The sequence below is a fragment of the Schistocerca nitens genome, chromosome 1, assembly GCF_023898315.1.
Source record: "Schistocerca nitens isolate TAMUIC-IGC-003100 chromosome 1, iqSchNite1.1, whole genome shotgun sequence".
In the NCBI taxonomy this organism is placed as follows: Eukaryota; Metazoa; Arthropoda; class Insecta; order Orthoptera; family Acrididae; genus Schistocerca; species Schistocerca nitens.
The window spans coordinates 578897496-578920927 of record NC_064614.1 but is presented as its reverse complement, the minus strand read 5'-3'; the positions used below and the strand labels follow the sequence as shown (position 1 = coordinate 578920927).

At 40.3% G+C, this 23432-nt stretch overlaps 1 protein-coding gene across 3 annotated transcripts in view; it reads left to right on the top strand.

The window, feature by feature from the left end:
- LOC126255276 (4-trimethylaminobutyraldehyde dehydrogenase A-like) overlaps positions 1-23432 on the top strand; it is a 197622-nt gene that overhangs the window by 1144 nt on the left and 173046 nt on the right. The window lies entirely within an intron of this gene.

Genomic DNA, 23432 nt, shown 5'->3' with positions numbered 1-23432 from the left:
GAGATAAAATAAACAGTACATGTCATATTTATAAGATGGGGTAGTATTATAGTTCTTAGGAAATTTCTGATAAGAATGCAAAGCATAGTTCTTGGATAATCAGTAGTCATCATTGTAAAAAATTAACATATGCCTGAATGATAGCAAGAGAGTTATTAATTTCAATAGCTAGGAAACCAGACGTGATTGAATCCTTAAAGCAAATAAACAACTGCTTGTTAACTCACTGAAAATTATCCATAAGTTCATGCATAAAAAACCTCTGTTAAGTCCCTAAAATTTACGTTTGTTACTCATGTTACATTTTTGAGCTTCACTATCTTCAGATGAGATTCTTTGATTTTATATTGGCCACATAGCTCCCTGGAATACAAAACTGATAAATGTTCTGCAATTTTTCATTTGTTGCATGCAATATCTGCATTGATTTCCATACTCTGCAAACCGGTGTAATGTGCAATGCAGTCTAGTCCCGTTCCAAGTCCCAAGTGCTATGCTAATAAACTTGAATCCAAAGATTTCGAGGTAAGATGGAGCAAGGGGTCTGAATCACATCACAACTGGCTCGGAGTTCATTGCTTCTTTTGCATACATGAATATCTGTAAAACTCTGTGTAGTCACTTGTTGTTTTCTAAAGTGATTTAGTAAAATGCAATGCTGATTCCATTTTTAATGTTCAAAATACTTTATAATTCAAAAGAAATTATTTCCCAAAAATATCTCCAACAAATTTGAATTTTTCCCATCAAACATATGCATAAATTGATGTCTTCTTTCCTTGTGATCAGACAACAATTGATAAGATTGTATGCAAATCAAAGATGGGCATATCTGTAGGTCCAGTATTATTCTGTGCTAAAAGTACCTAACCTGCTTCTCTTGCCAGTGTTGTTGCTGCTGTTGTTGTTGTGACCTTCTTCTTCTTCTTCTTCTTCTTCTTCTTCTTCTTCTTCAGTCTAGAGAGGGGTTTGATTCATCCATCCACACTTCTCTATCCCGTGCAAGCCTCTTCATCTCTGAATAAATACTGCAACTTAAATCTATTTGAACCTACTTACTGTACTCATGCCTAAATTCTCGTATACAATTTTTATCCCTCGGCCTTCCTTCCATCATCAATTTGATTATTCCTTGATGTCTCAGGATGTGGTGTATCAAATAATCCCGTCCTTTAGTCAAGTTGTACAATAAATTTCTTTCTCCCCAGTTTGAATCAGTACCTCCTCATTATTCAGTCTACCCATCTAATCTTCAGCATTCTTCTGTAGCACCACATTTCAAAAGCTTCTATTATCTCCTTGTCCGAACCACATACTGTCCATGTTTCGCTTCCATACAAGGCTACACTCCAGACAAGTACTTCTAGAAAAGAGTTCATGACACTTAAATTGATATTCATTGTTGACAAATTATACTTTTTCAAAAATATTATTCTTAACGTTGCTGGCCTGCAATTTATGTCCTCTCTACTTTGGCAGTCATCACTAGTTTTGCTGCTCGAATAGCAAAAATCATCTACTGTTAGTGTCACGTTTCCTAATCTAATTTACTCAGTATCACATGACTTAATTTGATTACATTCCATTTCTGTTATCTTACTTCGTTGATATTCATCTTATAACCTCATTTCATGACACTACCTATTCTATACAATTGCATTTCCAAGCCCTTTGCTTGTTATTGGCTAACTTCAAAAGTCTCTAATTTTTGTATAGACAGCATGTATCTTTCCCCTGGTCATGAATGTTTTGATAGTGTTGTATTCATCCTCTAGCCATTCCTGCTTAATTATATCACATTTTCTGTCAACTTCATTCTTTATATGTACGTATGCCCTTTTGCATGCTTCATTTGCTGCATTTACATATTTTCTACTTTCATCAATTATATTCAATGTTTCCCATGTTATCCATGGATTTCTACTAGTACTTTTCTGTGATTCTCTGCTGCCTTCACTTTTTCAGCTCTTAAAGCTACCCATTCTTCCTCTGTTGTATTCCTTTCCTGTGTTTTAGTCTATTGTTGCCTAATGCTCCCTCTGAAACTCTTAACAACCTCTGATTCTTTCAGTTTATCCAGGTTCCATTTTTGCAGTTTCTTCAGTGTTAATCTGCATTTTATAACCACTAAATTATCTGCATCTGGAAACCTCCTACAGTTTAAAATCTGTTTTTGAGGTCTCTATTTTACCATTATATTAATCAGTCTAAAGCCTTCCATTGTCCCCAGATCTCATCTAATGCTATGATTTGTAAATTTCAGACCATAGCTCTCCCATCATTATCCAATTATTTTGTAGTTGCTCGTCCACCTTGATTGTTGAAATGTTATTATTTACCTAGAAAGATCTTGCTTTGACATTTGCTACACTCTGTAGTCTTTATAAGCCAATAGCCCTTTCAGGTACCTGCGTTAGCATAGTGTCCTTTATGCAGGTGTGAAATACTTTTATTTATACTTAAAAAAAATAATAAGTACTGAAGGAGTGAAAGGCACAGGTAAAAATACTTTGTAATGTTTGTCTCTGTAATGTAAGACATGAGTAGGCAACTCCTGCTCCTCCTCCTCCTCCTCCTCCTCCTCCTCCTCCTTTCTCAGGCATTAGGTACCAAGGCCTGTTAGGGCTCCACTAATTGCACACGTCTTTCAGTAAATGATCTGATGCTTCATTTCCCAGGAGACTCGGTCTTAGAAATAACTTTTGGGACCCTGCTGTCATCCATGCATTGAATGTGAATTATCCATTTATTATGGCATGTGTCAAATGTCTTTATTTTACAGGTCACTTTGAGATAGTGTCAAACTCTTTTATTCGTTATGTGGTTTATAAAAAAAAAAATTGAGAGACTGCTACTACTTTTTTTTTTTTTTTAAGAAATCGTATTTTGCTTTTTGAAGGAGGACAGAAGATTTGGTATTGGGAAACATCAAAAGTGACAATATGGACTGTACATGCACTTAACAATAAAGCTGAGAAATTATGGAGAGGATAAATTTTGCACTAATTGAATTCTTCAGAAACACATAAAGCAACTATTAATACTGCCTGAGGCAGTGTTTGGTCTCTTTGAATGCCAACATTTGTGTGTGTGTGTGTGTGTGTGTGTGTGTGTGTGTGTGTACATGACATGAATTAGGTCAAATATTACTTTTTCTTAATAAGAGATGATCCTGTTCTTTAACAGTTATTACTAACCTAGTTACAGTGTGGACACCAAAGACATTCTGTAGGTTTTGTGAGAAAGCATTATGCTTAGTATGTTATTCAAGGAATTAATTGTCTGGCTTGTACTCCTATTTGCTTGTTGAAATTTGCTTCTGATAACATAGTGGTCTGTACATCAGCCAGTGCTGGTTCCTGCAAATACCACCAGCATGATATCTGTATGTGCTACACACGAATTTAGGTTCTTTCGCATTCTTGACTGTCTACAGATGTAAATTTTTAGGTTCTTAGGCTAACGTCACAGATTTTCATAGAACAAACAATGACTTCATTCTACATGTCTCCATCCAGCATGTTATCTGCCTGGTATCTCAAAGCACTATAGTGATATGTACAACAGTGACCTCAATACATTGAGGCTACGATTGTAAAAGCAGTTTGAGCTGACACTGTTGCATCATTTTACTGTCAGCATATTGGGCAATAGTTGAGCTGCATCCTACCTTCTGTATCAGTGAGTCGAGAGCAAGAAGTAATGATAATATGTGATTGTGGTTGTTTATGGATGTTTCTATCCTGGTGTTTATTGAGTACTCACTGTTGTTTGAGTGTCCACATTTGGGAAAAAAAACTTTTTTGGAGCAATCTAATGGTATTTGATATCTTGCACTGTAACTGTCAGGATTTTAACCTATCAATGGGTAGCCATGTAATTTATTTTGACAAAACTTGTTGCCATATATCACAAGATGCACCCATATTAAAATGAACACAAGCACTGAGTACTGAGGAATGCCCAATTATCAGTCATCGTGCTTATCTGATGTGCCAAGCCGAGTAAGACATGCCTTTTTTCCTCTTTATGTTGTAACACTTATTTATTGTGCTCCAAGAGTGTTATGTTGGTTTTCCTTATGTAATGATGACCAATATCTTGCTTCATCTCTATTCCAATCAGCTAATTCTTAATCCCTAACTGAAAAGTAAAAATAGCAGTAAATAACTGGAGTTCTTATGTCTGCACGTTCTTATGTAAGAAAAAATGAACACTAATGACTCCAGTGGGGAAAATCAGACTTCCAAAAATACATCTTTCATTATTTCCACTGTAAAATCTGCCTCATGTACCCACCTACCACCACATACTCCAGCAGTACTACTGGTAACTCCTACAATAGTGAAGGCAGTGCACTGTGTGAAATCACACATTTCCTGTTAACAATCCTCCCCTACACCATTTTTCTCCTTTTCTGTTCTACATTGCTAACTCTTTTTAACCGTTAGTATATTTCATTAAAAATTACTTACTGTATTTCTTTCCAATTTCTTTATCTTCACCTTTCTCTGTCTGTTGCTCTTATTTCCCCCATCTTTTCTCAGTACCTTCTACCTCTTAGTCACGCTGGTCATTCCACTTCTCATTTCTCTTCTTCTGACACATCTTTACTTCTAATTCTGCCCTACTGCCCCTGGGCTGAAGTGGCTACATACTTACCAGTTCTTTTACACCCAATATCTTATGTATCCCCTTTCTCTTTATCTTCTCTTTTCTTGCAACAGGTGTACCCTTCTCAACTTCAGGTTCCAAATGACCTGCATCTTCTTAGCTCTCCCAAACCCATATTTTAATTCTACCTGAAGAAGGAACTAGCAATTCCAAAAGCTTAATAATAGTTTTTCCTACTTTTCAATGTGCCCAACACCAGTACTACTTGAAGGCAAGTAATGGTGTGCCATTCTGTCACCATGAAAATTTACAAATTATTGGATACACATATGTCTAAAAGTTGAGTATAACTGTATGGGTTAGCTAAAATAGAATTAAAGGTTAGTAGGTTGCTCATGGTTAAAATTTTTCAGACCACTGATGGTGTCTGGTGCTAATAAAAGCAAAATGTGCTTCATGTAAATTAGAATCAAAGCAAGATTTCAAGGGTGCACTCCCTCTTGATTCCTCCCCCCCCCCCACACACACACATACACACAAATAACCACTACCACCAGCAGAGTGTTAGAAGTACTTAAGAAGGATAGTAAAGTATAAGCCTGTACAGTCTGTAAATAGTATGACAGTGATAAAATATGCAGAGGTAGGAACCTTGAAATCCATGTAATCATGTTTGGATTCAGGTTTCAATTGTGGGGGGGAAATCAGTTTTTCTCCCCCCCCTCCCCCCCCCCCCCCCAATTACACTCCTGGAAATTGAAATAAGAACACCGTGAATTCATTGTCCCAGGAAGGGGAAACTTTATTGACACATTCCTGGGGTCAGATACATCACATGATCACACTGACAGAACCACAGGCACATAGACACAGGCAACAGAGCATGCACAATGTCGGCACTAGTACAGTGTATATCCACCTTTCGCAGCAATGCAGGCTGCTATTCTCCATGGAGACGATCGTAGAGATGCTGGATGTAGTCCTGTGGAACGGCTTGCCATGCCATTTCCACCTGGCGCCTCAGTTGGACCAGCGTTCGTGCTGGACGTGCAGACCGCGTGAGACGACGCTTCATCCAGTCCCAAACATGCTCAATGGGGGACAGATCCGGAGATCTTGCTGGCCAGGGTAGTTGACTTACACCTTCTAGAGCACGTTGGGTGGCACGGGATACATGCGGACGTGCATTGTCCTGTTGGAACAGCAAGTTCCCTTGCCGGTCTAGGAATGGTAGAACGATGGGTTCGATGGCGGTTTGGATGTACCGTGCACTATTCAGTGTCCCCTCGACGATCACCAGTGGTGTACGGCCAGTGTAGGAGATCGCTCCCCACACCATGATGCCGGGTGTTGGCCCTGTGTGCCTCGGTCGTATGCAGTCCTGATTGTGGCGCTCACCTGCACGGCGCCAAACACGCATACGACCATCATTGGCACCAAGGCAGAAGCGACTCTCATCGCTGAAGACGACACGTCTCCATTCGTCCCTTCATTCACGCCTGTCGCGACACCACTGGAGGCGGGCTGCACGATGTTGGGGCGTGAGCGGAAGACGGCCTAACGGTGTGCGGGACCGTAGCCCAGCTTCATGGAGACGGTTGCGAATGGTCCTCGCCGATACCCCAGGAGCAACAGTGTCCCTAATTTGCTGGGAAGTGGCGGTGCGGTCCCCTACGGCACTGCGTAGGATCCTACGGTCTTGGCGTGCATCCGTGCGTCGCTGCGGTCCGGTCCCAGGTCGACGGGCACGTGCACCTTCCGCCGACCACTGGCGACAACATCGATGTACTGTGGAGACCTCACGCCCCACGTGTTGAGCAATTCGGCGGTACGTCCACCCAGCCTCCCGCATGCCCACTATACGCCCTCGCTCAAAGTCCGTCAACTGCACATACGGTTCACGTCCATGCTGTCGCGGCATGCTACCAGTGTTAAAGACTGCGATGGAGCTCCGTATGCCACGGCAAACTGGCTGACACTGACTGCGGCGGTGCACAAATGCTGCGCAGCTAGCGCCATTCGACGGCCAACACCGCGGTTCCTGGTGTGTCCGCTGTGCCGTGCGTGTGATCATTGCTTGTACAGCCCTCTCGCAGTGTCCGGAGCAAGTATGGTGGGTCTGACACACCGGTGTCAATGTGTTCTTTTTTCCATTTCCAGGAGTGTATTTATCATCATCCCTACATTTAATGTGCCACAGCTGCTTAAGATTTTAATAGTAATAACAATAATATTTTTTATTCGTTTGGCATAGTAATATTGTAATTTGCTTATATCAGTTGTTAGTACTGTGATTTTGCTTTTGAGGCAGATTGTCCATGGCAGCCTGGATCTGCACCTACGAGTAATGATGTGGGAATGTCATGTGGTTTCACACAGATGTTACGAGGAGGTTCACAGAAGTGGTATGAGAAGTTTGTTGGGGAAAGATGATCTCATTTCAGAGTGTGACTTGAGAAAGTCATAGCTATGTGTCCTGCAGTAGTAGGCACATACAATAAATTATGATTTCCAAGTAGTGTGTAAGTAATAATTTATTGGCACAACACATATAAGAGCAAGGTGAACATAATGTAGATTCTGATAAACATAACTAAAGGATTTTCCTGGTCTGATAGAAATATGCCTCAGAACGTGAAAACATTTTGTTGGTGCCCAGCTACATAGGGAGAAATGATCATCATAGTAAAATAAGAGAAATCAGAGCTCGCATGGAAAGATTTAAGTGTTTATTATTCCCGCACGCTTTTAGAGAGTCAAACGGTCGAAAAGTAGCTTGAAGCTGATTCAGTGAATCCACTGCCAGGCACTTAATTGTGAACTGCAGAATAATGATGCAGATGTATAAGTTGAAGTCCATCATGACATAAGTCGTGACAGTCCCTCCTAGGTGCAGGTCCACAATCTAAGTTCCACAGGAGAATACCTGTTCACAGTTTATGGTCCACAGGAGTATACCAGTCTTGGGACACCAAGTCCATAGAAGGCCAGTGTCAGAAGAAACAAAGGCTCTAAGAGTGGTGGCTGGCAGCTCAGTGTGCCTGCCATTGAGTATCATTCATTGTGGCTGCTGGAGCAGCATCACAGCACAGTGTAGATCTAGAGACAGAGCTAACTGGACAGAGCTGGTGAGCTCGGAGAGACAAAGCTGCTGGGCACAGCTGATGTGAGCTGCCTGCTAGCAATCGGGAGCATCTTAAGTATACAGCTGGCTGAAGGATACCCTTGCGGTGCTTGGTGAGCACATGACTAACCAATGTGACATAGTGGCGACGATCACAGTGCCGCTGTTGTAGAGATACACAATCTGCTAGTGGTAAGGCTGCCACATTTGGAGGCACCTACTGAAGATTGGCTTGCCAGCACTCATTCTTCCATCATTACGAGTAATATTGCTATACACATGGTGCATGCATGGGCCAGTGTTTGATGACTGACCTATCATGTGTACTGTCTCCGGCAGAAAATGTGCAGCACTGATGCATGACCCCCTGCTGGTCACAGGTGTAGTGCCATTATCTATAGTGGCAGGTAAATAGCAGGAATATAATAGAACAATGGTGGGAGGGGGGTATTGTATTTCTGAGTTTTTTGAAAATGGAAGTTGTATTTGTTGAAGGGTGAAAGGAGAGACTGCCAGGGAGATTTGAGTGTAGAAAAGATTGGATTGGATTGTTTGGGGAAAGAGACCAAACAGTAGTGTAGAAAAGATTTGTGGGGTAGATGCAGGAGAGAAAAGCTGGGAGAAGTGATTGGCATGGGCGTTGAAGGATTCATTGTTGGAGCAGTATGTTTTCCATGGATGTCTAATGTGTAGGGAAGGAAGTGTTTGATGTGGAAGGAATGGCAGCTGTCCAGATGGAGATGTTATTGGTTGTTGGCTGGTTATATGGACTGAGATTTGGATGTGAGCTTCAGTGAGATGGAAGTCGTGGAAGGTGGCCTTGTATCTGAAATAGGACCAGGAGGATTTGAGTTGAAACAAGGGATTAAGCTGCAACAGTATGTGGAGGAGTTCCTCTCCACTGTAATAAGCCAGAGCTTACAGGTTCTAGTTGTTCAGCACTACCTCTTCCATGCGACCGATGAAAAGATTGGCATAAGACAGGACCATTATGATTCCCATAGCAGTTCCTCTGATTTATTTGTGGATTTGTCCCTTGAAAGCAAAGCAGCTGTCAGTAAGGATTAGTGGTCAGGGTGAAAATAAATGAGTTTTTAGGGAAACTTTCAGGTGGAAGAGACAGTGGATTTGGGGCTGAGAGGCTACACATGTGTACACTGATCAGCCAGAACATTACAACCACCTACCAAATAGCTTTGGCACGGATAACAGCAATGACATATTGTAGCAGGAAAGCAGTGATGCCTTGGTATGTCACTGGAGAGAGTTGGCACCACAGCTGCACGCACATGTCACCTAATTCTAGTAAAATCTGGGAAGAGGGTCGATGAGCTCTGATGCCACACTCAATCACATCCCAGACATGTTCCACTGGGTTTTGCTACTATGTCCCTCAAACAACTCCTTCACACTTCTGGCCTTGTCACATGGCGCATTATCTTGTTGAAAGATGTCACTGCTGTCAGGAAACTTGATCGTCACAAAGGGGTGTATGTGGTCTGCAACCAGTGTACCGTACACTTTGGCCGCCATGGTTTCTTGCACGAGCACCACTGGACCCAAGGATGCCCACATGAGTGTTCACCAGATCATAATGGAGCCGTTGCCAGTTTGTCTCCATACTACAGTACAGGTATCAAGGAGCTGTTCCCCAGGAAGATGACAGATTCATGCCCTCCCATCAGCATGTTCAAGAAGGTATTATGATTCATCAGATGTGCAATGCTCTGCCACTGTGCCAGTGTTGAGTGCAGATTGTCACATGCCCATTTCAATCACAGTTGCCAGTGTTGTGGTGTTAACCTTGGAACAGGCATGGGTCGTCGGCTGTGGAGGCTCATTGTTAGGTGCGTTCGGTGGACTGTGTGTTCAGTTACACTTGCACTCAGCCCAGCATTAAAGTCTGACGTCAGTTCTACCACAGTTCGCCACCTGTCCTGTTTTACCAGCCTGCCCAGCACATGACGTCCAACATCTGTAATGAGCGGTGATGTCCAACCCCACGACTTCTGGATGTGGTTTCACCTTGGTTTTGCAACATGTTAAAGACCCTCACCACAACACTCCCTGAACACTCGATAAGTCGTGCAGTTTCCAAAATGCTCGTGCTGAATCTCCAGACCATCACACTCTTCTCTCGGTCAAACTCAGGTAGATTGCACGCCTTCCCCATTGTACACATTGGTAGCATGCTCATTGATATTACATCCATTGTGTGAGTGTCTTATTAGCAGTCATTCCTCACCAGGTGACGCTACTACCACGTGGACAGCTATTTATTTATGGTGGATCGGTGGTCATAATGTTCTACTGATCATTGTGTGGGATGTTAGTATAGGAAGAGATTGCATGCATAGTGACAAAGAGAATTTGAGATGGGAGAGGGGTTGGAACAGATTTGAGATGTTCCAAGAAGTGGATGTGAATTTTATGAAGAAAGAGTTGCAGAGCTAGTCTACCAGGGGTGAGAAGTGTTTGTAGAGGCATTAATGCCTATTAAATGAGACAGTTATGATTGTTATTTTTGTGTATTTTGGGAAGTAAGTGTATTGTAGGGACGCACAGTTCAGGGGGTTAAGGAGTTCTATGGAGGCAGCTGCGATTCCTTATTGGGAGACTAGGGTTTTTAGCATTTTCTGCTACTCACTGTGGATAGAAAGAGTGGTTTTGTTGGGAACAGTTTAACATATTGAATTACACTTGAGCTGGATGAGCCTCTCAGCTACATACCCGCAAACACCTCACAGTCATTACCATAATAGAGGAACCTATGTCCAGAAGGAGGATGGTGGTACAGTGGTCTGTTGTGAGGTTGTTAATAGCTCACACTTCTGGCCAAAGACATGAAATGCTGTTACAACATGACCTTGTGTTGCAATAAGTGCTGATTAAAGTCGATACATGGTACTGTCGGCCTGGGACGTATCAGTCCTCAAGATCAACATTTTGAGCAGTTATGTGACACACATAATACTAAATACTAGAATCGTACCTGAGTTACACATTTGTTTTCATTTGGTACAATAGGGCAGACATTTATAAGATCTCTTCTCTTGCTAGAGAGAACATGGTTATCAGCATTGTTATCTTGTTACTGTTTGATCAAATTTCACACACATTGTCATCAAAATTCTCTTCAGAGGCTCTTTCCATTGCTACAGGAAGAAGTATGTAGTTCCATTTTTAAAAAGATTTTTTTTTTAATTCAGTGCTATAATTTGGTAGCTACAAAAACTATGAATTACTTGCATATGTCAGAAAATTCATCACATTGGCAGCTATAACTTAGCTGAAACTGCATATTGATATATTTACACAGTCTAGAAATATTTGAGGTGACCTGTGTGATAATGAAAAAACACATACACATAATGACAAGTACACCAACAGAAAAGAAGTAGTCGACTTAAAACATTGAAACTTTTGGCACTGCAGCAGAATGCTTGTCTAGTGATAGTGTAAAATGGTCTGGACCACTACATAATTCAATTATATTGAACCTCAGCTAATAACTCCTTATAAGAATCCTACAACTGCAGAACAAATGGCTTCGATCATAAGCATCACAATGTTATTTCTTAGAATTAAGCTATTTTTTTTACTAGTGAAAAAGCATTATCCAATACTCCAATAAAAAATAAAACTGACTGCAGAGAGAACTCTCTTGGTTATTCAGTCGTAAATGTTTCTGCACCGTTTGGCTTAACACATTGATCACTAAGACTTCAAAACTTTGAATGTGGAGGAAAGGGGTAGAAGATGAAGCAGCAGAAGCTGGGGTGCGGAATGATGAACATGCCAAATGAGGAAGGGGAAGCACATAATTGCAAGAATGATAACAGGCCTCTGGCTCTTAGCTCTTTGATATTTAAATAATATTTATTGTTGTTCTTAATTCCCTCTTCGTTACTTATAAAATAAAGTTTGACTTCCAGAACTGCCATTTTGCTCCAACATTCATATTTGTACTATTCAACAGTATTTTCAGAATTCAAAGCTAAGAAAATTATAAATAATCACAACATGACCTACAGACACTCACAGAACAAACACACCTCTGTCCAAGGCCAGTCTAGAAACCTGGCATCTCCAAAGTAGGCAGCTTCTTGCTAACAGTACTTATAAGTCATAATAATTGTGGTTTTACACCTTAATTTAGTCAAAATATGTTGTAACAAAAGAGTAAAACTGCAGTTACAGAGGTGGTTTCTTCTTCAGTTTACCTTCAGCTGTGCGGCTGATACTTGTGGAGGTTCCGAGTCCTCCCTCGGGCATGGATGTGTGTGTTTGTCCTTAGGATAGTTTAGGTTAAGTAGTGTGTAAGTTTAGGGACTGATGACCTTAGTAATTAAGTCCCATAAGATTTCACACACATTTGAACTTTTTTTTTTTCTACCTTCAGCTGCTGTTTACTCTTCTCTTCCCACACAATCAGGTTTTATGCATCACCAATCTCTATGTTTCAATTGGTCAGTCAGTCACCCCCATATTCAGTATAATATTCACCAAGCTTTCTTTTCTATAACTTCTGGTGGCACACTCAGGGGTCTCCTCAGCCTAAACTTACCTCTGTCTCACTGGAAAGTAAATTTGCCAATGGAAACCTAGACATATTAATATTGATGTAATAGACCTTGATAATGCAGAATTCATATGATTTTGTATGTCTGTTCATCACAATTTAATGAAGAAGTAACATATTTTATTTCATAATTTTGGCATAGAGGATTACCATGTATTTACAGCAGACCCAGAAATGCTGTGTATGATGATTAGGGAATTTGCGACACTCAAAACATTCTATTCTGACTGCTACTACGTGACACTTTTATTCATAATATGAAGAAAGCAATGTACACATTTATCAAAATTTTAAGTTTCTGACAACAAAGTCTTTAAAGTTTGTAAAGCAAATTCATCAGTTTAGGATTATTAGGAAGAAGACATGCACATTGCAGTATCATATTACAAATTTTACATGCCTGGAACTGCAGGGAGAGGTGGTGGTTATAGCTGTTCCATTCCTCAGCATCTGCCTGAAAAGGTGGAAATGATGGTGTACCTGCTCTGCTGCTCGAAGCAGGAGTTGGTGTGTCAGGTTGGCCTGTAGCTCCACCTATTGTTCGGAGCAAACCTATTCTTTCTGAAAATGTTGCTGTTGCAGTGTTAAATGTTGCTGCCAAAGTTTGGGAACTCTAGGCCCATGTTTACCTTTACTAGATGCATGCTAGTGTCAGTACTGTTCCCCTGAACTGTGGCTGAAAACCTCCTAATTACTTGTTTGGTTCCTGTTTGCAAACTTGCAGTCTTTATTAATTTTCTACTAAACAACCACAAACAAGTTAAATTTCAGGAGTGAGCAAACTTGGTGGAGGAATAATACCATTAAATCCTTGCAAAATCATTACTAGCACAGCCATTAATAGTCTGATCAGCAGCACTTAGTCCAAAGCAGTAGAGGGCAGTCAGGTTCCAGTAGGATGCCACATGGGTGATGTCAACAGTCTTCACTCAACAGACAATGTGTCAGTGGAATTGCTTGGAAGACAATCTAGCTTCTAGATGGTGGGACCAGATGAGTCACCAGAATAGTAACCTATCATTATTTGCTGCGCCTTACAACCCTTTTGACTTGATACTGTTGATATTTTTTATGTCAAAATCAGTGTTGTTTTCTGAAAAAAAATTAAGAATGATACTCCAGATTGAGTACAGCGGCTTGTCTTGTTTTCACTAGCATAATAGTTTTCTTACTTTTTGATTCTGGCAGTAATATTTAGTTTAAAATTACACTTTTTAAAAGTTCCACAGAGCTTGTTTGAAAGTCAGTTGTTTCTTCCATCAATGCAGGACATAAATTAGCAGTGTGTCTCAAATCCCTCATAGAATGACATGTTTTGACTGTCTCTGGTTTTTGAGGATGTGTCTTGGTAAAGAAAGGCAGTTGATGTTCATATATTAAATTGAGGTGATGTTTTTGCTGCAGTAGACGAGAAACTCAAATCCTCCACGGGAGAAACCAGAGCTGCATGTGAGATGTTTTTGAGCAAGGCTCAGAATCAATGGTAGGCAATTTGTCAACTTCAGTTAGCCCTCACTCATAGATTTAATAGACAACTTTAGAGGAAACCACAGCTCACTAATATACTTGTTCTCCAATTATACTGTCAGACATTGCAGGAGGCTTTAATTTTCCAACAGTTGACAGGGATAATTACAGTTCGCTATGCAGTGTGTGTTACAAGACATCTTGCACAACTATATTAAATTCCATTCGTGGCAGAAACATTTTAGATCTAATGGCAGCAAATAAGTATGCCCTTATAAGTTTTTCTCACATGACATCCTGAAATCCATTGATCAAGGCAATAAGTTGGATGCTATATTTCTTCGCTTCCCAGTACCACATGAACACTTAACAGATGATCAATCCTACAGGGTATCAATTTGCTAGTGACCTGGCTGGCAATATTAATATTAACCTCAGAGTTTTTGCAGTCCATATAGTTACCTATAATGAAGCATTATCTAACAAATGTTGCACAAATATTCAGTAAGATGTGGATAAGTTTTCAAAACAGTGCGGAGGTTGGCAACTTGCTTTAAATATTCATAAATGTAAAATTGTACAGTACACATATCACAAAAATATATTATCCTATGACTGCAGTATGAGTGAGTCATTGGAGGCAGTCAAGTCATGAAGAAACCTGGGTATAACAGTTGTTATGGTATGAAACGGAATATTTATTTAATTGAATCAGAAACATTTACAATACTTGATAATTACCATTACGATCAAATGAAAGAAAGAATTATTAAGTTACACTACTCTTAACAAAAATCTTATAACTTCAGCTGCACCCAGTGACATAAGCAAAAGACCTTCTGTGCAGGGCAGAGGGCATAGCTGACAATCCAGTAAGTGCCCCATGGTCTGTGGTTTTCTGCTGTCGCAGTTGGTGATATCCACAGGGAAGTGCCATTTCTGGTGGTTACTCCTGGATCTTCCAACATCAGAATGAAAACTGTTGAGTAATCTCCATATGATACAATTCTGTTCGTGTCCAGATGTGAGGGTTTCTGAAGGGAAATGTCAGGTAGAGTTATTCTCAAGTCAGTGACATGGAATGATTACTTAGTCACAAATGCAGGTACAACAAGTGTTAAGAGTTTGATTTGTTGGTATGATACTGGGAAAGTGCAGTAGTCTGTGCAGGAGATCATTTACAAAACAATAATGTGGCCAACTCTAGAATGAAATTAATTAAATGCACTGAAATGAAATTCATGAATTGGTAGGAATGCAATAATTGAAGATTCAATGTCCTGATATAGTATCAGTCCAAACTGTTCGGATGCGCTGAGCCTCAAATTATAACTGAAAATGTGTACCAGACAGACTCAAACCTGGTTTTTGTATGTATTACAAGCAGTCTCTGTAGCCATTGGGCTACCTGTGCTCAACTCCAGACTTGAATCAAACTTTCATTGTCACTGATGTTTCCAAGTATGGGTTCCGAGTGTTACTACCATAGCTTCTCCCATGGTGCATGTGGGAATAGAGTTATTGGAGGACCACAGCTTACCCTGCCACAAAGGTTATTTATGAAATGAAATGAATCAATCAAAAGGGGTGAAGTCAGTGCAAGTAGTATTCAGAAAACATAGAGCTGGAAATATCAGTAAACATAACAGATTGAGGCAGTCCTGGAAGCATACACAGACAATATAATGGTTATGGCGACTGCTCGCAATAAGCAGAAAAATCAACAAATTTTCATGTGTCACTACAGATCCAACCTAGAATATCATTCAGCTGTGCGGAACTTATATAGAAAAGGGCTAATAGGAAATACTGAACTTACACCAAGGAGGGCAGCATGAGTGGTCACAGGGGGAGTGTCACAGAAAAGCTGAAAAATATGAAAGACAGTTGCTTGAAAATTAGACTATCTATGGCAGAAAAAGTTTACTTACTAAATTTCAAGAATCAGTGTTAAGTGGAAAATATACTACAGCCTTCTATATAAACCGTGTGGTAAATGGGAGTAGACACTGCTATTCACTTTGCAGTGATCTGTAGAGTATAGATGTAGATGTAGATACCAACTAAAAAATAGTGGCTCATCAAATAGAGCATCCGAGTTTCCCAGTGAACCTCATCTCTTGAGGTGTGTCTCAGTTTTAATGATAACACTCTGAGAGTCATTGGTTCTAAAACTAATGAGTAGCAGGTAGCCATGATAATCGAATGAAATTGTTGATAAATGTAGGAAATTTTACTAACCTTGTGATATATCAATTCTTACCGCATATTCTCTATGTCAATTAAGCATTGCGCTGAAAAGTAATGCCTCCTAATTTTTTATTCTGTTGTCAAGATTGATTGAGGTATTACACATCGTGCACATAACTTGATTGACTATCCTGCTTTGTTGCTGCAAGTTGCAACCATCTCCTGCTAGATGGTTCTGAACTGTAGAGTTTACTGCAGGGCACTACAAAGACCAGATTAGACTTCTTACAAAGCATACTGAGGCATTTAACCAGTCATTCTTTCCACACTCTATGTGAGTATGGAACGGTAAGAAAAAGTAATGTGTGGTAAATGGGAATAGACAATGCTGTTCACTTTGCAGTGATTTGCAGAGAATAGATGCAGATACCAACTGAAAAATAGTGGCTCATCAAATAGAGCATCCAAGTTTCCCAGCAAACCTCTCATCTCTTGAGGTGTCTCTCAATTTTAATGATACTACTCTGTGAGTCATTGACTCTAAAACTAATGAGTAGCAGGTAGCCATAATAATCTAATGAAATTGTTGATAAATGTAGGAAATGTTACTAACCTCGTGATGTATCAATTCTTACTGCATATTCTCTATGTCAATTAAGCAGTGCGCTGAAAAGTAATGCCTCTTAATTTTTTATTCTGTTCTCAAGATTGACTGAAGTATTACATGTCATGCAGGTAACTAGATCGACTATCCTGCTTTGCTGCTGCTGAGCTGTAGCATGTAACATGGTGTGATGTGTAATGTAACTATGTCAGTTTACTGCAAGGTCATCAGAAAACTGAAAACATGAATTCGCAGAGTTCACCCACACATGGGGCCTCCCCTCCTTTATCATGACAGTGCCTGACTACACATGAGTGTTGCAGTATCTGTAACAATCTGTCTCCTTCAGTTCACTGTCATCGATCATCCTCCATATAGTTCTAACTTGGCCCTATCTGATTTTCATCTGTTTCCAAAACTTAAAGAACACCTTTGAGGACCTCACTTTGATAGTAATGAAGCAGTGCGTGCTGAGGAGAGGTTGTGGTAACATCAGCAAAGTCAAACATTCTGCAGTGATGGTATCAACAAACTGGTCTCTTGTTGGAAGAAATGTGTTCATTGCTAGAGTGAGTATGTTGAGAAATAAATGTATAGGTGTGAAGAGTAAAGATGTAGAATGTTAATAAAGTTTGTTTTATTATATTGAAAACATTAGTGCAGACACATTGGTGATAGACACACATAGTAAGTGACATTAAAGTATATATTATGTGGCTGGCTGGGCCAGTGTATTTGGGAGCATCGTGTATCAATCTGAACTTTAGTTTAAAATGTTGGGTAAAGTTTGTGAATAGCTGTATCACAGAGTTAGTGCATGGCTTCCTGTCATAAGTTTCTCATCTTCAATCTTGATAATACTAGTAGAGACTTCCATGTTCATGTTTGCCATGTTACTGGTGGAAAACAGCAGTGAGAACATTTAATTATAAAGTTTATTGCAACCAGATACTCATATACAGTCTCAAATAGCTTCATTAGATTAGATTGGATTCGGTTTTCATTCCATAGACCCATGAGGTAATTGCCGTGGGTGTGGAACATGTCATAAAGTATAACATAAAAAACATAATACATTTGAATACAATATTTACAATCCTGATCATTTGTTAAGAGATTGTCAAAATATGTGACTACATTACAGTAAACTGGAACCACTAATATTTACAGAATTAATACTTTGTCAGAATGAAACATTGTTATGCACTTTTAATAAATTTATCACACACAATACCTAATCTTAACTGTTGTGACCAAATGCTGTCAAAACTGAAACCTAGCACAGATTTTCACTTAAGCTGGTCAAACAGTCCCATTAAGATATTCTTCTACAGAGTAGGAGTTGCCTATCAAAAAGCCTTTCAAACTCTGTTTAAAGTGTGCTTCATCTGAAACCAAGTTTTTAATGGTTGTTGGCAATTTATTGAAAGTGCGTGTTCCTGAATATTGGACCCCTTTTTGGACGAAGGTGTACTGGTCTCAACTGATAAGTCATTTTAATAGTCTTTTAGTAATTAATGATGATGTCATACAAAAGTACTGTTTACGTGGGCTGATATATCAATGAAAGTAATCAATTTTTGAAAATGTAATGTAACTTGTTAGTTAAAAAAAAAATCTACTCAGCAAGCAGCGACAGGAGAACACACATGTAAAAGGTAGTAGAATTTACAATCTTTCGGAGCCAGTAGCTCCTCCTTTTGGCAGAAGGGTTGAAGGGTAAGGAAGAGGGGTGAAGGAAAAAAATTAGTAAGGTTTAGGAAAAGGGGTAGAGTTTGGAAAAGGTGCTCAGAAAACCTTACTTACCAGACAAGATGAGAAGGAAAGTCTTTCCCCCTCATCCTGTCATGTAAGTCGTCCCTGAAGTGGGGTTCTGGGTGACTTTTCTGAACTCTACCCTTTTTTCTAAACCTCGAGAGTCCTTTTCTTTCACCTCTCTTCCTTCCCCTTCAACCCTTCTGCGAAGAAGTTATATAGAAACAGTGAGCTGACTTATTGCATTATATGATAAACATTGCCTCTACACATTCTATCAAATTGAATGGCTGACTGTAGCACTGTTCCAGATAACGAGTAAACAAGACTCTACACATAGAAAATTTAAGAGAAATGAAAAATTCTTGTAATTCAGGAACAAAGTGAAGCAAAACATGTACAACACCAAAATCAGGCATGCTCATTCTGTTCTGTGCAGGAAGTTGGATCTTTCAGAAATACTGAGAAAACTGCTTAGCTTCAGTGTAAGAAAGGCAAAATCTGATGCTGTTTTTTCAAGCCTGTGCAGATGAGTTAAACAACTTTTTCTCAATAGTAGCCAGCTCTCAGTTTGTGATAAATTATGAGCCACAAGATACCACGTTTTCCTTGAAACATGCATTTTTCTTAAAACATGTTTCTACACACAGTGTGGGAAGCAGTCATGAAAGTCTCTTCTGAGACAGTTGATAGTGATGGAGTGATCAGAGATATAATTAAACATGTTGCTGATATTATCATGCCAGTAGTACATTTCCTACTGTGTGGGAGCAAAGCTTAATTTGACCACTCGCCAAGAATGATCTACCAATATTACCAGGCAACGATAGGCTGATCAGCATGTTACCTGCAATGTCTAAAATCTTGGAATAATTTATAACAGCCATCACAAACATCAATCAGTCTTCCAAAAACACCATAGCACTGCAGCTGCATTATTCAAAGTGACTGATGACATCAAACGTACTAGGGAAAGTCATAAAGCAACCATTTTAATATTGCTTGATTTGAGAAAGGTTTTGATACTGTTCACTTCAATGTACAGTGTGTTCCAAAATTATTTTTACAATTTTGATCATGTATATCCCAGAAATGGGATAGGTAGAAGTTGCAGTTTGCAGAATAATGTTCACACACACCTAAAGTTTTTTTGTTTCCTGGGGTAGTTGTTGGTGAAGATGGCCATCCCCAGCAGATGGCACAATGTGTAGAATAGTTGATACGACACCAAATCTGCTGTCATAGTCCAGCAAAGCTTCTGCACACATTACAGAAGCAAACCACCATCACGCCTGACAGATAGACAGTGGTACATGAGTGGAGGAATTGCGGTGTGAGCTCGCATCAGAGCAGAAATTGCACATGTTAATGACAACATGATAGACCAAACATGGAAGGAACTGGATGGAATATTGCTTATATATTTATTGTGCATCTATGGATGATGCACACAGTGAACTCTGTTAAATAGCTACTAAATTTTTAGATGTAGGTAAACATTATGTCACAAACCACACCTTTAGACCTATCCCTGTTTCTGAAATATATGTGATCAAAGTTGTAAAAATCATTTTTAACATGCAGTATTACTTATGAAATTAAACAGTTAAATTTCAGAAATTTGTATTACAACAGCTATCTTAAAAAAAGGTGTTTGTGAGGCATCTGTAGGTTGGAGAAATAATCAAGGAAACTAGTGCTCTCACAAGACCCTCAGAGTTCAGTCCTTGGTCCATTTCTTTTCATGCTGTAGATCAATGATATTTCATCTGTGCTTCATTCTTTTAACTCCCACTTATAACCTGACAACATCTAGTCTTATCTAAATGCCAACCAGAAGAACATTGCTGCTGCCATATCAGATGTAAATGACAATCTTTGATCAGTATCATTGTGGGTACAAAAGCCGGGTTCTAAACTAAACCCAAAGAATTCACTGGTCAGCCTCATATCATACTGAAAGTTAATCAGTGGATACTTTTGTGAAATAGCCCCTCCAGTACTTCTTGGCGGTATCAGATTGCGCTGTGAAAATGGTGAAACATTTCAGCATAAACTCGGATCAGTATCAAAATTGGGATGAGTAAATGGTTACAGCATGCAGGAAATCTTTCTCCTGCCTACCTGTAAGCAAAACATTTAGAAAAGTATTTCCACCTCAAATTAAACAGAAATTAGTCCAGTCTCTTATTATGCCAAATCTTTGCTACTTTGATATAGCCACTGGCATCCTCATTGCCTCTCCTCATATGACAAATACCTGTCACCATTCCATAATTGCAGCACTAGATTGGACATACTGAATCTTGGCTGTACTTCACTGTAATACTAAATCTTTCTCTTCTCCTTCTCCATTTCAGCCACAGGACTCTGAAACAAACTACCCTGTTATTTGCATCTTATCAAAAATCATTCTTCATTCGAGACGAGTTTAAAGCTTTATCTATTATCTATGTAGTCTCCCATAAGTCCAACCCCTCGTCCAAGTCGTGGGAGATGGGCAACGGCACAAAGTAGGGGACTGCCTATAGGGGCGATGTACAGCGGGGACTTCGTGTGCCCCAGGACCGCTACGGTAGCTGGGAAGGCCCTATGGGAACCCTGAAACGTGACGGCTAATGGGGCTCTGGTGAAGCTGCGATAGGCCTAGCAAGCCAGTAGTGGATAAATCAACTGCTTTCAAAAAGGGAACATGCCTCGGATCACGGAACGGATTTAAAGGAAACCGACCAAGCAATGGAAAAGGATTACGAGATGGTTTACGACTGGGCACCTTAAACGTAAGGACTCTAAATGGGAAGTTAGAAGAAATTGTAGAAATGATGGAAAGGAGGAAATTGGACATCTTGGGACTTGCTGAGACTAGGTGGAGAGGAGTTGGTGAAAAACCACTAAGTAAAGGATGTAAACTGTACTGGATAGGGAATGAGAGGGGAAGAAATGGAGTGGCAATAGTGGTCAGAGAGGGTCTGCAGGAGGAGGTGGAAGGTATCAATGATCGAATGATAAAAGCCAGAGTACGAGTGAAAGGAAAAAGCATTGAAATCATCCAAGCATATGCCCCACAGGTGGGGTGTACAAAAAAGGAGAAGGAGGAATTTGAAGATGACATGCAAAAGCAGCTAAATGGAGGTAATCAGATTATAATAGGGGACCTCAATGCACATGTTGGCACAGACAGGAAAGGATTCGAGGAGATAATGGGACCAGAGGGCTGGGGGAACCGAAATAGAGAAGGAAAATTGTTGCTGGAATTCTGCAAGAGGAATGGGCTGGCGATCGCAAATTCCTGGTACAAGAAGAGAAGTAGCCACAAAATAACTTGGTACAGTGGAGACTGGTCCCAAACTTCAGTAGTAGACTATGTACTAGTGGATAGGCAGATGATGAGCAGCCTCACAGATGTTAAGGTCATTCCATCTGAGGCCTTAGACAGTGACCATCGGCTGTTGGTAGCCACCCTGAGAGAGAAAAAAGATAGGAGGGCAACAGATATACAGGAGAAAAGGTTGAAGACATGGATGCTGAAAGAGGATGAACGGAGGACCCAGTACCAGACACTGATCAGGAAGAAGCTGCCAAAGGAAGATCAGAGAACAGTGGAAGAAGAATGGGGAGATTTTAAGAGGGCTCTAGTTGAGGCAGCTGAGACTGTGTGCGGAAGAACTAGCGCAAAGAGGAGAAGTAAGGAAACCCCATGGTGGAACAGCATATGTAAAGAGACAGTACTTCGAAAGAACAAAGCCTTCAGAGAATGGTTCCAGACCCGAACAGAGGAAGCTAGGGTAAAATATAAGGAAAGCAAGAAAGCGGCACAGGCCATAGTAAGGGCGGAGAAGAAGAAGTGGATGGAAAAATGGACAATGTTAGAAGAGGACAGTGAAGGGAACAAAAAAGTACTTTACACCATGGTAAGAAATAAGAGGAACGACAGAAGCGAGTGCCTGAGGATAATGGATAATAATGGAAGAGTTGTGGAGGAAATGCATGAGCTCAAAAAGATTTGGAAGGAGTACTTTGAAGATCTGTTGAATGCCGCCAAGCGGGTAACTAACAGCGATGGAGAGCCTAAGGCAGCAGACGATTATAATAGTGGGGAAATTGATGATCTAACTTGGAATGAAGTGGAAGAAGCCATAAAGAGGATGAAAGGGGGCAAGGCACCAGGTTGGGACGAAGTAACAGTGGATATGATACGAGCAGCAGGAGAAGTAGGAACCCAGTGGCTATACAGAGTGCTGAGGGTAGTGTGGAAGGAGAACAGAATTCCTGAGGATTGGAAGAAAGGAATTATAGTCCCGATCTTCAAGAAAGGGGATAAAAGGAGATGTGAGAACTACAGAGGAATCACCCTGCTATGCCACTGTGGAAAAATCTATGAAAAGATCCTGGAGAAGAGAATAAGAAGCAGTATTGAAAGTAGACTGCAAGAGGAGCAGTATGGTTTCAGACCGGGAAGATCAACAACGGACCTCATATTTGCGGTAAGGCAGCTGCAGGAAAGGCACTATGAGTACGGGAAGGACTTAATCATGGCCTTTTTAGATATTGAGAAGGCATATGACAGTATCTGTAGGGACAAGCTCTGGGATGTGCTGAACGCAAAAGGGATAGATGAAGAGATTACACGAAAAGTCAGAAAAATGTATGAGGGAAGTGAGAGTTGTGTGAAAGTGGGGAGGGAACGTACTGCATGGTTCAAGCTGGAATATGGGCTGCGACAGGGAAGTGCACTTTCGCCTTTATTGTTTATTATTGTTATGGATGAAATCCTACAGCAAGTATCAGATGCAATTGGAGATCATAAAATGAAAGCAGTGCTTTTTGCCGATGACCTGATGTTATGGGGAAATTGCGAGAAGGAGGTGCAAGAGCAGTTAGATGTATGGGAGGCAACGGCAGCACAATATGGAATGCATTTCTCTGCAAAGAAAAGTGAAATAATTGTCACAACAAGGAAGAAGAATAGGCCAAATGTGGATATAACTTGTGGAAGGGAAAAACTACAAGTGGTAGAGAACTTCAAGTACCTGGGAAGCATGATTGAAAGTAAGGGGGAAAACGCAATGGAAATAAATGAAAGGTGCAGAAAAGCA